Raw genomic sequence first — 16,682 nt, 5'->3', positions numbered from 1 at the left:
TATTTTGAAGAATTCCAACAACTAACCTCTTGCTTCATTCTTGTAGTTGATAATGATGCCATTACTTTGTTCAGGATTAAAACGTCTTTAGTTCATTGGATAACTTGACACCTTAAAAATCTTAACTCAATTAAGCTTTCATTCTTAGATTCACTCCAAATCTCCTTTAAATCTCTTTGAAATCACTCAAATCACCAAATTGCTCTGTGCTCTTGAAATATTTATGCAAGGTATAAATTAATGTATTTAAATGTTGATATATACCTGTATATGAGCAATGTTAGTATGCTAATAGAAACCAAATTTAAATAAAGCTTCTACAAACTAAAAAAAATTCATAAACTTCAAGATAGACTAAGATGAGCTCTCAATTGAGAACATGAGCCATTAATGGACTCTCTCAATAAGAAGCTCTCTTGTTGAGTAGCTTTATCTAAATGGATAAGATGTATGCTCAATATGCTTCCAAAGGTTTCAATGGATGACTGTGGATTTTTGGTGTGGATAGATGGCTTTAGGATGGATTTGGCTCTCAAAATAGCATTATAACTTTACTTCATGGATTGTGTTATTTTGCAAAGGGGAAGGATCCAATTTATAGGCAAGAGGCTTGAGGGATTGAGGGCTAAGATGCAAGGATGGGAAAAAGCTCATGGAGGGCTTAGATTGCATGAGAGGAGAGCACATGGATTGTGCTTCCTTACAACCAATCAAGGAATGACACATGTCACATGGTGAGAGGATGGAGGAAAGGGGAAGGATGAGTCAACAAAGGAGGCTCAAGGGATAAAATCTTCATAAAGACCCTCATAATGACTTGTAAGAGAAATAAAAGGGCTTGTAAGAGTCATTTATGACCTAGTGGACTTCATAAAGTTTTATGGTTGAGATATTTTGAGGGTGATGAGAGCGATTTCGACTTGAACTTGATTAGGAAGGTTTTAAGCTTGTTTAGGCTTGTGCAAATGATTAGAGGATGGATTAGGATGGTTTAGGATTAGCTTAGGGATAGGCAAGTGGATGGCATTTAATGAGGGTGGGTGAAGGAGGAGATATTTGTTAACTTTGGCTTGGGTTAGTAATTCTTAACCCATGTTTAGGGAATGTGACAAGGTTAGGAGGGGATTAGGATTAGGTTTAAAGACATCTTCTAGAAGAGTCTAGACTTTGGATGAGGATAAAGACTTTCTAGAATAGTCTAGAATTTCTTAGGATGAGGATGAAGACTTTCTAGAAGAGTCTAGAACTTCTTAGGATGAGGATAAATTAGATTTTTAGGAAATAAATAAAGTTTTATTTATTTCAAGAGTTTGGGTTGAGGAGATATTTATTAAAACTTTTTTAATAAACATGCGGATTAATATTTAATCTTAATTAAATATTTTGAGTTGGGATTAGGGGTAGGAAATGATGGGATTAGCCTTTAATTAAAATTAAAGAAGGATTAGAAGATTTTGGAAGAGGTTAGTGGTCTTAAGGAAATTGGCCAAGTTTTGGGCAAAATTTTTTTTATTTATTTATTTTGAATTTTTTGGTCAATTTATTAATTAAATAATTAATAAATAAGGAAATAATGTTTAAATAAGATTTAAACATTTTTGGGAGGGATTCCATAATTAAATATTTTTAATTAAGATAAAGGGATTTAATGACATAAAAATTAATTAATTAATTAAATAATTAATTAATAAATGATGATGTCATCAGGACTTTTTTCAGAAAATAAAAATACTTTATTTTCTAAAGGTTTTTAGGTGTCTACATTTTGCCCCTCTTTGATGTGATGTCGCAAGTGGCATGGCATCAAAGATAAGAAAATAAGATGCCCAAGGCTAGAGCAGAAGAGGAGAGAATGGACTGTGAGATGCCCCCTCAAGAAGGCGGTGGGGAGAAAAAGCGAGACTCGATGGCTTCTTGAAAAGTACAAGAATCTCGAATGAGTAAGGAAACTCAGATTGGCAAAGAGAAGGGGCTGAATTAGCTCAAACTCTCACTATGGGAGAATGATAAAGGAGAATCAGATGCACAAGAGGAAGCAAGCTTAAGACTTTAGGGAAGGTGGAGGATGAAGGAGCAGAGCGCTATAAAAAGGAATCCAGGATAGGGAGATGGATGAGGGGATTATAAAGCTGATGCAATAGGATTTCAAAGAGTCAGATTGGCAGAAGATGCGTTTCAGAGATCCCTAGGACTAGGATTGTGGATCTTGAAAGATGAGGCTTGGTGGATTGATTTGGATTGGTGGATCCCTAAGACTAGGATTGTGGATCCCTAAAGCTAAGAGTGATGATTGATTCTGAGAGATATGGTTACACAAGCTGGGGTAGGAGAGACAAATGCTGGATATGGATGGGGGATAATGGAGATGAAGGGAAACCATTGAAGCTTTTTGAGCAGGGGGATACTTCAAAGAGAAGTACCACCATGTAGTTGAGCACTATATTTGCTATAGGACTATTGGTTAATTTCCAAGGTTACCAAGAACAGCAAGGCCTTTTCACCAACCGTCCAAAGGACTGACGAACTAACTCAAAACAAACACGCAAGGATTGCCCCAGCATCACACATGAAACTTGGAGGAAACGGTGTGGAACCGACACTAGGTAACCCACTAGCAGAAAAGAAAAACAAATGAAAGACCTGATCAAGACCTTACGCTTTGATTGCCCCATTCACAGTATACCATGATATGGAAGATCGTGGAAACCTTGAGGAGGGAACAAGGAGATTGCTTGAAAAAGATATTTCAAGACCCAATAGGGAAGAGTCCAAATCAAAAGAAAGTGAAAATCCAAAAGAGAACCGTTTGCCAACGAGATGGGTAGGACGAGGTACTAACGGACCAAGATCAGACATGAGGAAAGCTATATCCTGCAAGGACCTATCGAAGAGCATCTAAGCTGGTGGATTTGGATGAGTGATGCGTTTGGCAAGCTGAACTAAGAAAGATAACACTTTGGTGACAGGAAATCTAGCTAAAGGATGCATTGGAATAGCTAACCAAGATGTGTGATGTGTGCAAGATGTTGATCAAGGAAAAACTAACATGAACGCTATATAGATACAATGGTACTAAGCTAAAGAGGATGTACAAGCTAACAGACCAAGATATTTACAAGCTAAAGCTGACCAAGATAGTTACAAGCAGGCAAAAGCTCAGGATGATAGGATAGCGGGATGGTTCGATGATGTGCAAGATGCGAAAGCTAAGGGTGGGGTGATAGCGAAAGATATGGATTTGGTAGGATGCATCCAATGATGATGAGAGATTTTGTGACCAAGGATAGCTAGAGGAGTAGGATGAGATGGCTAGATAGGATGGTAGATACTAGGATTATGATGGATATAAAGAGATGACATTGGGTTTGCATGAGGATAGCCTAGAGCTAGATACCAATAACAAGGGAGGATGGACAAGACAAGATCTCCAAGGAATATAGTGCCCCCAATCAGAAGATAAAATGCAGAAGGAGGTCTTATGATGGATGTGATAGGATTGAAGCTAGGATGGAAAAAGATGAAGGGGCTAGGGAGATGGATGATAGCTGAGATGATTGGCTGAAGTTGCATAAGATTAGTGGATGGTGTGAGATGGAAGCTGGAGGATGGAGGATAGGTGGATAGATTGGAAGATGGAGTTGGATGTCAAGAGATGACCAAAAGCATGAGGGTGATAGGCTAAGCTGGGGATGGCGGGATTACGCATGATGCTTTTTTGCCAAGTTTTCATCATGGTACTTGTCCAAGGCACTTGAATTGCCAAGTTTTCACTAGTGGATGCTTTATTTTTCTTTTCTTTTTTGACTTTTTGACTTTGGACTTAGCTGGAATGATTTTGGCTTTCTTCAGCTATTTTGGCTATTTTGGGATTTTTCACTGGCTGTTGGAATGTTCAATTTTGTTGCTAGCTGTTGGTACACCGGATGTGTGATTTATGCAATAGATCAGATTAGATGGGATTGATGGTAGGAGATGGAGGGATGAAAATGCTGGAAAGGAGCATGAGATGGGGATGCTTGCAAGAGCAACATTGGCACATGTTGGAACGGGTGTGAAAAGAGCATATGGGGGATAGATGGTAGATGCGAGCGTGATGGAGGATTTGTGGAAGCATGCTTGGGGATATAGGCACCCAAGATGGAGTTAGGAGATGGGGGACATGAGTCACTAGATGGGGGATTAGCAATGGTGGATGCCATTATGCATTGGGTTTCAACTTTTTTCTTGGGGATCCACATGGTTTTGGATTTTCTTTTCATAGGCTTTTGTATTATTTTGCATTCTTTGATTGGATTTTTCCATTTTGGAGTATGTCTTTTAGAATAGACGTATGATTGCCTAGGATGTGGATTTTTAGCTTTATGCATTTTGAAGTTGGCATTCACATTGCTGTGGTAAGCTTTGGGAAGATGGTTAGGAGAAGCTTTGTGAGATGGAGAGGATATGAAAGAGCATGTAGGGGGATGATGATGGATGATGTGCCCTGATATGTGCCTTTGTTGATCTTGCATAGAAATGGATGGAATAGGATTTTTATGATGGCTTATAGGAGGATGGAGGATGGTAGATTTTGGGACATAGGGACCCAAAATGGATTTAGCGGATGAAGGGGTGATATGGTAGGTTGTTTTGGGTTGCAAAGATGGTGGAGGGGGGATGACATAAGATTTCTTGAAGGAGTGATGGGAGGCTTGCATGGTGGGCTCGGAGATAGGCTTGGTTTTGGGGTGTGGTGTACCAAAACCTTTAGATGGTGAGCCTTTGGATACATATCCAAGACCATGAAATCCTAGATTTTTTTGTGCAATAATAGGCTCTCTAATTCCTTGCTCTTGTGGTCCTAAACCTTGACCTTGATAATGCCATCGATTGAGCATTTGAACAAGCTGAGGAAAATTTTTGCGTGCAGAAAATGGTAGAAGTGATTTATTAGGTGTATTGCAATGGGGAGATACTATTCTTAATTCTTCTGCTGAGAGAGGGCCACCGTGGATGAATGTAAGTGAACCAAGAGGGTAGATTATAGATGGTGGAATAGCTTGGATAGGTGGTAAGATGGAAGCATGGAGCAGAGGAGATGGAAGGATAGGATCTTGATGTAGCTGGTGGGATGACAAGATATCTTGTAGTAGAGGAGATATGGCTTAAGGTTTTGGAGATGGAGGAGATGGTGACTGCACTATGGATGGAAGACATGGTACGATGATATCTTCATTTATGCTTTGGGGGATGTCAACATGCTTTTGGGAAGGATCTTGATAGGATTGGTTTGGAGTGGATGGTGCGATAGGAGGTGAAGGGATGGATTCTTCAAAGGCAGCAGATGGATAGATGGGAGATTTAGTAGTGGAGATGGGTGAGTAGAAGATGGATGCATAAGGGTCATTACGAGAGATTTGGGAAATGCTTGGAGGCAATGTGGATAGGATTTGGAGGGATTTGATAGGTTGTGGGATTTTGATGCTTGCGGGAAGTGGAAGGATTTTAAGCAATTTGATGGATGGTATGGGGATGATAGCTATGGGAGATGGAGGTGATATTATAGACGGGGAAGCTTCATCACTGACTACTTCATGTGGTTGGATTAGATGACATGGTTTATCGACTGTTGGAGGCAACTTTTCTTTTATTTCCTCTAGGATATTCCTTGGAGACTCGTGTGTCAAAGGTGGAGGTGGATTGATAGTAATAGCTAGTGTGATGGGGGTGGAAGATTGGAAGCTTGGTTGATGGGGTGATGGAGGGGAAGCTGGAATATCAGATGGCATGACTAGATAGTTTGGAATAACTCTTAGATTTTGGGGGATGCTTGGGGGAATGTTTCTAAGGCTTTCAATATACCCGTCATAGTCAACAAGATTTTCATCATCATTAGAATAGGAGGTGGCGGGAGCAAGGACAATGCGACCAAACACATCATGATAGGATTGGTACTTCATGCTTTGATGGTGAGTTTGATGGGGATGGGGTCTTGCATATGGATGAACACGGAAGCTCATGGTTGGATTTGGATTAAGCACAGATTTTGGATTGGCTAATGAAAGATTTCCTAGGGAGAGTCAAAGCTGCATGACAAACCTAAGGAGGATTGGCTGGAGATTTTTAGCTTTCCTGTGGATGGAAGACTTCAAGGGCATGCTATCAAAAGGTGAGAGTTTTGTTTTCCTATGCGCTGGATTTGGTGGTGGCTATGTCAACTTGAGGATAGACTAATGATCCTATGGGCATGACACGAGATTGACCACTTGTGGATCCCAACCTTTAGCTCAAGGTGATGAGGGATGCAAGTGACAAAGCTAGATTACCATAGACAATGCTCTATCAGAGGGATAACCTTGGTGAGATTGGTTGATTGGTAGGATATATTGATTGGATAGAAAAATCTAGCAAAGTGACAACAACTCTTTAAAGGCTTGGGTGATTTTGGATTGGGTTGCTAGCTGGCTAGGGGGATGATTTGGAGAGACTTTGGATTTGGGATTGTTCTATAGCAAGGAACTAGATAGATTTAGTTGCAGCGGGGGAGCTTGGATGATTTTCTGATAAGGCAGTGACTACGCTAAGTATGCCTTGAGTTGGGAGATTTCTGCTTTTCTGGGATTTCGACCAAAATTGGCAAACATTCATTCAAAAGCTATGAACAAACAAGCAGACAAAAGTTTTGAGCAAGCACGTCAAACACACAAACATCTTAGGAAGCTTTCTACAAGGATGAAATTTGGTTTAGCTAGGGAGTCCTTGATATACACAAGGTACGTGAGGCCCAAATCTGTAGATGAAACCAAAAAGATGTCACACAGCCAAGAGGAGCGGTAACCCACTTCTCCTCTTTCACTTCTCAAGGGTATAAAGTTCCTTGAGGCTTAGCTTGAGTGACAAAATTTTGATCCCAAGAGAGGTGTCTTTGGATTCACCTCCCGATCTTTATACTCCGCTGGAATGCTGGAGTTGAGGTTGTCCCAAGGGGTGATGAAATCCCCAAGCAGACCTCCTAAAAAGCTAAGACAAGATTTTGGATCCTAATCTTATGCACCCAAGATGGCCTCGAAAGGCGACAAGGGGAGAGAAGACTTGGATGATCTTGGGCTAAAAAACACGCTCGTTCTTTAACCAACTGACACTTAAGTTTTCTGATCTAGACTTTGCAAGCACTCATGTTTAAGATACAATGTTTATTCCAACTTTGAAGCGTCGACAAAAATAAAATTGATCGAAGAATGTGAACAAGAAGAAGAGTTAGGGTCAACAAGAAGGTAAACCCGTGCACCCGGAGGCCCTCCACGTCAAGTATCGATTGATTTTTCTTTAAGGCATTCAAGATTGAGTGTGAGTTTATTTTAAGCCCAAAACAAAGGTGTGTGAGATTCGATTTCAAGCGTGCACCCGGAGGCCCTCCACGTCAAGATTTGTCCAATTTTTATGCCCAAATGAAGTGTGAGCGAGATTAATGTGCATTCAAGGAATTTTCTAACTTAGAAAAACCACTAAAAACCCAAGTGAGTGGAGTTTGATTTGCATGGAGCACTTAACACCCTCTTAGGTGGACCCATCCCCATAGATGGCGCTGAGATTGCAACCAATGGTTAAATTGATGGGTGATTAAAGAGGGTGAGTCGAACGACAAACTCACTCAAAGCATTTTTTTTTTTTTTTATAACTTAAAAGATTACAAAAATGTAGATTCTTTTTATGCTCCAAAAGATGATTATTTGATCTATGGCATTCAAGATTGGATTTTTTGTTTTAATCATGCATTTATAAAAAAAACAAACTTTGATTTTAATCCATGGCACTCAAGAGTGATTTTAGCAACATGCATTCAAAGACAAGTGATTAAACATTCAAGTTTTTTCCTTTGAGCATTCAAGATTAAGATTTTGTGTGTTGTTTTAAGAACTTTGAAGTGCTTTGTTTTAACCTTAGATCATTCAAGATTGTTTTTGGACTCAAAAGTGAAAATGACTCTTTGGACTTTGCTTTTCATTCAAGATTTTGTGTTCTAGTTTGCATGTTTTAAGCCCAAAAATGATATTCCTAGATTGTTTTGATGCATGAAAAACCTAAGAAACATTCAAGATTTTGCAACAAGACATTTGTTTGGAACAAATAACAAAGCTTTTTAAGACAATTTTGGCAACCATTTAGGACTCTTAGTTTTCATGAGATTTTTAAAAGAAATTTAACATATTTGCAAATGAGGTTCATTTTATCCTTGATTGATGCTTTGAGTTTGATTTAGATTTTAGTGTGCACTTAGTGTTGATTTTGAACCTTTTGAAATGGAAACTTGAAGTTCTTTTTAAATTTCCAAAAATGAAGTGTTCCTAACTTTGCTTTAATGCATCTAAAACCTTGATATTGCAAGGATGCAAATGATTGAATTGGTTTAGTTTCACTTGTTAAAAGGCTTTTTTTTTTTTTTTGCAAATTTTTAGTTTTTAAATGGATTTAAGTATGATTTGGGGGTTCATTTTAAGCACTAAAAAGAAGTGTGTATGATTTTGCTTCCTTTAAAAAAAAAATGGCCAAGATCTCCCACAAGAAGAAGAAGAAGAAGTAGATGGAATAAGAAGAATATAGACAAGAAGAGGAAGAAGAATTCCAAGAGCTTTGTCCACCTATAAGCTTGAAAAATCTGCAAATACTATGAGATAGACTATGAGTTTCTTTGTCTTCTTCATGCTCATGTGGACCTACAAAACCAATTTATACAATCCTACCAATCACAAAAACAAGCAAAATTAGCCAAAATCAGCAAATGACATACAAAACTTGACTAAAAAATCTAATAAAGATGACCCATGCGGGGTCCCACCGGGCGTGCCAAAATGTATATGAGCAATGTTAGTATGCTAATAGAAACCAAATTTAAATAAAGCTTCTAAAAACTAAACAAAACTCATAAACTTCAAGATAGACTAAGATGAGCTCTCAATTGAGAATATGAGCCATTAATGGACTCTCTCAATAAGAAGCTCTCTTGTTGAGTAGCTTTATCTAAATGGATAAGATGTATGCTCAATATGCTTCCAAAGGTTTCAATGGATGACTGTGGATTATTGGTGTGGATAGATGGCTTTAGTATGGATTTGGCTCTCAAAATAGCATTATAACTTTACTTCATGGATTATGTTATTTTGCAAAGGGGAAGGATCCAATTTATAGACAAGAGGCTTGAGGGATCGAGGGCTAAGATGCAAGGATGGGAAAAAGCTCATGGAGGGCTTAGATTGCATGAGAGGAGAGCACATGGATTGTGCTTCCTTACAACCAATCAAGGAATGACACATGTCACATGGTGAGAGGATGGAGGAAAGGGGAAGGATGAGTCAAAAAAGGAGGCTCAAGGGATAAAATCTTCATAAAGACCCTCATAATGACTTGTAAGAGCAATAAAAGGGCTTGTAAGAGTCATTTATGACCTAGTGGACTTCATAAAGTTTTATGGTTGAGATATTTTGAGGGTGATGAGAGCAATTTCGACTTGGACTTGATTAGGAAGGTTTTAAGCTTGTTTAGGCTTGCACAAATGATTAGAGGATGGATTAGGATGGTTTAGGATTAGCGTAGGGATAGACAAGTGGATGACATTTAATGAGGGTGGGTGAAGGAGGAGATATTTGTTAACTTTGGATTGGGTTAGTAATTCTTACCCCATGTTTAGGGAATGTGACAAGGTTAGGAGGGGATTAGGATTAGGTTTAAAGACATCTTCTAGAAGAGTCTAGACTTTGGATGAGGATAAAGACTTTCTAGAATAGTCTAGAATTTCTTAGGATGAGGATGAAGACTTTCTAGAAGAGTCTAGAACTTCTTAGGATGAGGATAAATTAGATTTTTAGGAAATAAATAAAGTTTTATTTATTTCAAGGGTTTGGGTTGAGGAGATATTTATTAAAACTTTTTTAATAAACATGCGGATTAATATTTAATCTTAATTAAATATTTTGAGTTGGGATTAGGGGTAGGAAATGATGGGATTAGCCTTTAATTAAAATTAAAGAAGGATTAGAAGATTTTGGAAGAGGTTAGTGGTCTTAAGGAAATTGGCCAAGTAAATTTTTTATTTATTTTGGGTTTTTTGGTCAATTTATTAATTAAATAATTAATAAATAAGGAAATAATGTTTAAATAAGATTTAAACATTTTTGGGAGGGATTCCTTAATTAAATATTTTTAATTAAGATAAAGGGATTTAATGGCATAAAAATTAATTAATTAATTAATTAAATAATTAATTAATAAATTAAATAATTAATTAATAAATGATGATGTCATCAGGACTTTTTCAGAAAATAAAAATACTTTATTTTCTAAAGGTTTTTAGGTGTCTACAATACCTTCCTTTGATAATTTAGGGTATCCATTAATGCGATGTACTCAAGTATGTGGAAGCCAGCTATCTTGGTCTTCATTATACAACTCAGTCTCTTCCATCGAACTTGGCCTATATACCAATTTAGCTTCTGAAGTAGTTAGTCCACATTGAAATGCTTGGTCAATATAGATAATTTATTGATGTTAAACACTAACTATATGGCTAGTTCTTTTGTACTAGTTCTTTCACAAATTTATTCTCATGCATCTTTACATGTACAAATATGAAATTTGGTGCATTTTATGTCAGGAACTAATGTATGATATATCAATTGAATATATAGTTCCATACATACCTCTCTTCCTCAGTTTCAGATGACATGATCACCTTCTCCATTGAATTGGGTTACCTTAACTACATTTGTTTCATTGTTTCCATCTTCTTCCTTCTTCCATGTTTGATTCATCTCCTTCTTTTCTTGCTCAATGTCCACTTTACCTTTCCTTTGTTATTGTTGTGGTTTACTTTTGGTGCTTGAGTCTTGTAATTCTTACTTAAATGTCCAAATTTGTGACACTTGGAACATCTATTGTTAGGTACATAATCCTACCTCTAATTTTTCCAATAGGGTTTTTCCTATATTCTACATTCATATGCTCTATGTCAATAATTTCAATAGTTATAGAAATATCCTTCAAATCTAAGTGTAGTTGATGCATTCTTCATTCTTAACGTACACTAATGTATTTGATGCTCTTGTTTATTATAGTAAAAATAATGACCACTAAATTTAGGTTTAGGATTTTGTATACCATTTTTACTTCTATAGATGTTTGTAGTATGATCAAGTTTTCCATAGTGATAGCATGTTGGTTTGCCTTTGGGATTTGTATTTTTTAGTTCTCCATTTTTGGATGATTCTCCTTTCTTGGTACATGAATATCTTGAACCATTGGTACTTCTAGATGACTTCATAAGTTCTTCAAAATATTTCTTTACTTCATTTGTCTTGTTGAATTTTTTCGCAAGTTTTTTCTCAGTTTATAGTTCATTCTTCAATATATCCTTCTATGATATGAGATCTTCTATTCCCACATCCTTTCCATTTAGTTCCTAGTTTTTAAGCATTAGGTTATTCATCATGTCTAGTTGAGTTTTTTTACATCTTTTGCACATTTGATAATTTCTTCAAGTCTAGTTGTCATTACCCTTTTATCTTCCTTATCCACGGTCTTGTATTCCTTAGCTTTCTTCTTTTTCTTGGTCACTTCATATAGCCTTACTGATTAAATTTCATGTTCCCCTTTTAGTCCTTATATTTCTTCATCCAAGAGTCTATTCTTTTCAAGTCGATCTACCAGATGCTTTTTTATTTGGATTGATTGCTTCAAATAGTCCTTTAGTATCAACTTCTTCATAGAATTTTTTTATATCTTGAATAACCAATTCCTTTCTTCTTTTTAGGGATATCTTTAGGTCTTGTCTTTCTTTCTCAATTTGTTGTAGTATGAGTTGGATTTCAATCACCTGATTGTCAATAACCTTGTCTAGTTTATAAGCCTCCATCTCCAAGATATAATCTCCAAGCAGTTAAGCTTCTCCAAGAGAACCAATAGCTCTAATACCAATTGTTGGAAGTATAAATTGGACTCCAAGATACTAAGGGGTGGGGGGGGGGGTGGATGAATCAAGATATTAAACACTTGTACTTTTCATACATTCACCAATTATCTTATGCATGTAAAACTTGTAAAAGTAAACTTGTTTCTAACATGTAGACAAAATCTATCACATGCATGAGAATTAAACACATAACACAATATTTGGTTACCTAGAAACCCTCCAAGGTAAAGGTAAACCTAGGGTGGGGATGACACCCAAAAATCTTTACTATTGCAAGTTAAATTTTTAGGGTTATAACGTTTGAGCATAAAATATGATCTACCGTGTGAGGGGTCTACCTTGTTAAAAGATTTTACAACTTTTAGGTCTCACCCTATTAGAGTATTTTAGGCTTACAATAAAGTATGGACTTTGTTAGAATATTTACATAGATCTGTTAAGACCACTATATTAAGAGATTTACCTTGATTTAGTTAACTAGAACTAATTCAGTACCTAACCCTTGGTTTTCTCTATAAGTTAATTTAGGGTCTCCTTTTTACAAACTGATCCTCTACCAAATATGATAAATCTTTTTTGTGCCTTCACTTCTTTGACAAGGTCTCTTACTCTATTAAGAAATAAAAGAACACTTCTACTTGATTTTGTTTTGATTTTGATCCTTCACTTCACCATACACATATTACTCCTCTCTTTGCATCGCCTATCACACATACTATCTAGGTTAGGATCTTCTCCATTTAAAGAGCTTTCAAGATGTTTCCTTATTTTTCCTCTTCATCTAATTTGTTCATCATGGAACATAGGGATCTATGATCCATGTGACAAAACATGTAACCTCTTATGTAATAACCTCTAAAAAAATTAAATATTCTTTCCATGTTGTCTTGAAAATGATTTACCTAAAAGTTTGTATCATTCCTAACTTGTATGTAAACTCTACATTGCTCAGAACTTATTATTTTTGACACTCAAAGCTTTGCTGATACTTGGTCTCTACTATGCTTAGCACATTCAGTGTAACTTAACATCAATATACTTGAACTACTTCGTAGGTATTGAACTTGGCTTGTATTGAAAATAATCAGTGACCAAAATAATACTCGGCTCCTATAGAGCTTGATATATACATATCTATATAAAATTCTATCAATGAATCAACCTTTGTAGAGTAGCTTAGTTACACTAATGACTATTTAAGTCTTCCTTGTAAATGACTAAGTGTTTGACACTAATAGAAAACAATAGTTAAAGATACCAATAATAGGTAAGGCTATTGGGGGCATATATATTTATTCCAACTTGAGAGAACTAAAGCTAGTGTGTGCAAAGGATGAGGATGTGACTACAGGGAATGAGATTATATCCCCTATGGATAAATTTTTAGGATATAATCATATTAGAATCATATTAGAATACCATCATAAGAATTCTCTCACTAATCTATGAGGTAAATTTTGTTATTAGGTGATTCCTTTCAACATTGAAAGTGAAGGAGCTACATATCAATTTTCAATTATATTCCATGACTTTATTCACAATATCATAGAGGATTATTTAAATGAAATTCTAGGTAAATAAAAGAACAAGAGAATCATATATTGTCATCCTTACCACAATCTTTAACAAATTAGATAAGTACAAGGTGTGGTTTAATTCTAAGAAGTGTATTTTTGGTTTTCAATTGAGAAAACTGTAGGGTACATAATGTCCCATAGAGCTATTAAGGTAGATCCAAAGAAAGTGAAAATCATATTTGAAATGTCACCTCCTAAGACACTAAGACAACTCTACAGCCTACAAGGTAGGTTCCTATCAATATGTAGGTTCTTGTCGTTGCTAACATACAAGATCCATCCTTTTTGGGATCTCTTATGTAAGGATATTAAGTTCTTATGATATTTCTTATTGTAGAAAGCCTTTGAGAAGTTGAATAAGTACCAAGATAATATGTTAGGATTAAATAAGACTAGGAGATGAATCATTATTCTAGGTCTTTTCTTAACCTTTAAACAATTGCACAAATACCATATAAAGAAAATAGAAAGTAAACTACAACACAATACGCAATCAATTGAATAACTCATGACACCATGTTTTTTGTGTGGAAATCCTATTAAGGGAAAAACCACATTGGGAGTTGTGACCCACAAAATTAATCTCATTTTAGTAATTATCCTAGTTAAAGGATTTAGTACAATAATGAACCCTATTAAAGATTTTGTATAAATGCACAAGGCATTAGTCACTTTCCTAGAGAACATTGTTCTATTAAAATGTTGAGCACTACAATCCAATCTCATACCAAAAATTATGGGTGACAACCCAATTGTGCACTATAGAGTAGCATCTCCTATGATAGATTAGTTATTATTTATCTCTTCTCTTAATATTTTCCTTCACATTGAAAACTTTTTTCTAAACTTTACATAAATCACATTACATATCATCAACCATATAGTGAATCTTCTTCTTCACATGGGAAATTTTGATCATATATATATCATTCTTATTTACTTGAGAAAACTATCAATCCATAATATGATAAACAAAAGATAAACTCTCCATATTCATCTTTGATAATCATTAACCCAAATAATTTCTCTTACCAAAATTCAAGTGAAACCGATGAAATCATTTTGACCTTTGTATTGTTCCTAAACAAAACTATAAATCTAATACTCAAAGATGAATATATCTTGAATTCCAAAACTACAAGACTTGCAATGATTTACTTAGATCCTTATGATTGTCTCAATACTATATCCAAAATTTCATTTCATAATTCTATTTCATTTTCCCATACTAATTCATTTATTGTACCTATATATTGCTCTACATTTGAAACTTCACTGATTTTAATCAACTTTGTATCGGTAAATCAAAATCTATTTCCATGACCATGAGAAATATATGTAGTTCCGATCAATGATAACATACCATCCATTGTAAGTGATAAATTTCCAGCAATCTCATCCTTTAGATTTTATGGAAATACTTTGTGAAAAATAACCAAGAATCTAGTCAATATGCCAAGAAAAAAATTATATATCCAAAATGATACTCTCCCTTTAAGTTTTCATTACTCCTATACAATTATTATTGAATCTCCCCCCCTTTGAATTCAATAGAAAAAAAATGGCTTCAAAATAAATAAAAATCTACCCAAATCTATAGATTATGCATGTACAACTATCATACTTTAAAAAAATTGGTGATATCTTAGAAACTTGTTCATAGAGATGCTAAATATGCATCCCAAGAGCTCTTTAAGATCTCCAAAATTTGAATTTTCTCACATATGGTATAGGATGGCTTCTCTTCTTTGGAAAGGTTTGTAGGAATCAATAAATCATATGCTTTATCTTCTTGTTCAAGTGCTCTTTGAAGAATATCTAACTTAGGAACAATAAGGTTCCTCAAGTCATTATGCCTTCCAACCATTCTTCTTTTCTCATCTTCTATGACTTTATTTTTGTTATTTTCATGAGATAGCTACAAATGTAATGACACTTCCTTTTTGGTAAGTGTTTTTCAATTTTAGTAATCCATTATATTTATATGGAGTATGAGTTATGACTAGACATGTCTCTTTAGGGACATGTCCATTCATAGTAGTAATCATTATAATTACATATACTATCTTTCTCTAATATATAAGTAATAGTGATATATATATATATATATATATATATATACATCTCACATATAATAAATATACACATATCTTCACTATAATTTATCCAATAGAAGTTACACTCCCTCTTAGTTAGGGAGGATAAACACATGATTAGGTATTACCTCAATGTAATATAAGAATATTCATGATTACAAGATATTCAATATTTTGATATTTCATTTGATATCATAAGTAATGGCCTCTAGAATAGCAACACATGATATTCACCAAATACTTAAAATATTCATAAAGTATGTACACACACATTCTCAACGATACTTACCATATGAATAGCCATGGTCTATTGAAGGAACTCAATCCACCATGCAAGTAATCTTCTACTATGATTTTCTTAGGCATCATAAGATGTCCATCACAATAGAGCCATGATCTATTTTGAGGAACTTAATCCACCATACAAGATATCATCTATCATGATTTTCTTAGACATCATAAGATGCCCATCATAATAGATGGACATGGTCTATTTAAGGAAATTAATCCACCATGCAAGTTTATAATCTATTATGATCTGATTTAGAATCACAAAATGTCTATCACAATAGAAGGTTAAGTTATTAAAAGATCATCACCTTTCAATAAATTCTATAGATACAACTGATAATCATTTGGAAGTCATCACTTTCTCATCATGTATAAAGGGGTTAGGATCAATTAGTCATGAAGTATATTTATGAATCACAATCGTCTTAACTAGTACAATTTATTGATCACTAGAGAATACTGCAGTGGTAGATCAGAAAAATGCTACAAGAAGTAACATGGTTAAAAATGTGATAGGAAGTTAATGTCATATTTTGTGTGTGTTTTAAATTTTAATATTTTCAATAAAGTCCTATGTGTGGTGGCATAACTAGAGTGGTAATTTGATGAGCCTTCTAGGTATAGCCACCTAGGACAGTGTATGTTTTGTTTTCAGTTATGTTAGTTTCTTTATGTCAAAATTTTGAGTGTCCAATAATTAAGCAAATTACATACTGAAAAGAGACAAGAAATTGGTGGCAGTTTTGGGAATATTCATAATTTGCAAAATGGTTTCCT

This window comes from Cupressus sempervirens, chromosome 3, assembly GCF_028749045.1.
Source record: "Cupressus sempervirens isolate cs-2001-9-10 chromosome 3, ASM2874904v1, whole genome shotgun sequence".
NCBI lineage: Eukaryota > Viridiplantae > Streptophyta > Pinopsida > Cupressales > Cupressaceae > Cupressus > Cupressus sempervirens.
The sequence above is the reverse complement of the archived record's forward strand: the minus strand, read 5'-3'. Positions refer to the sequence as shown.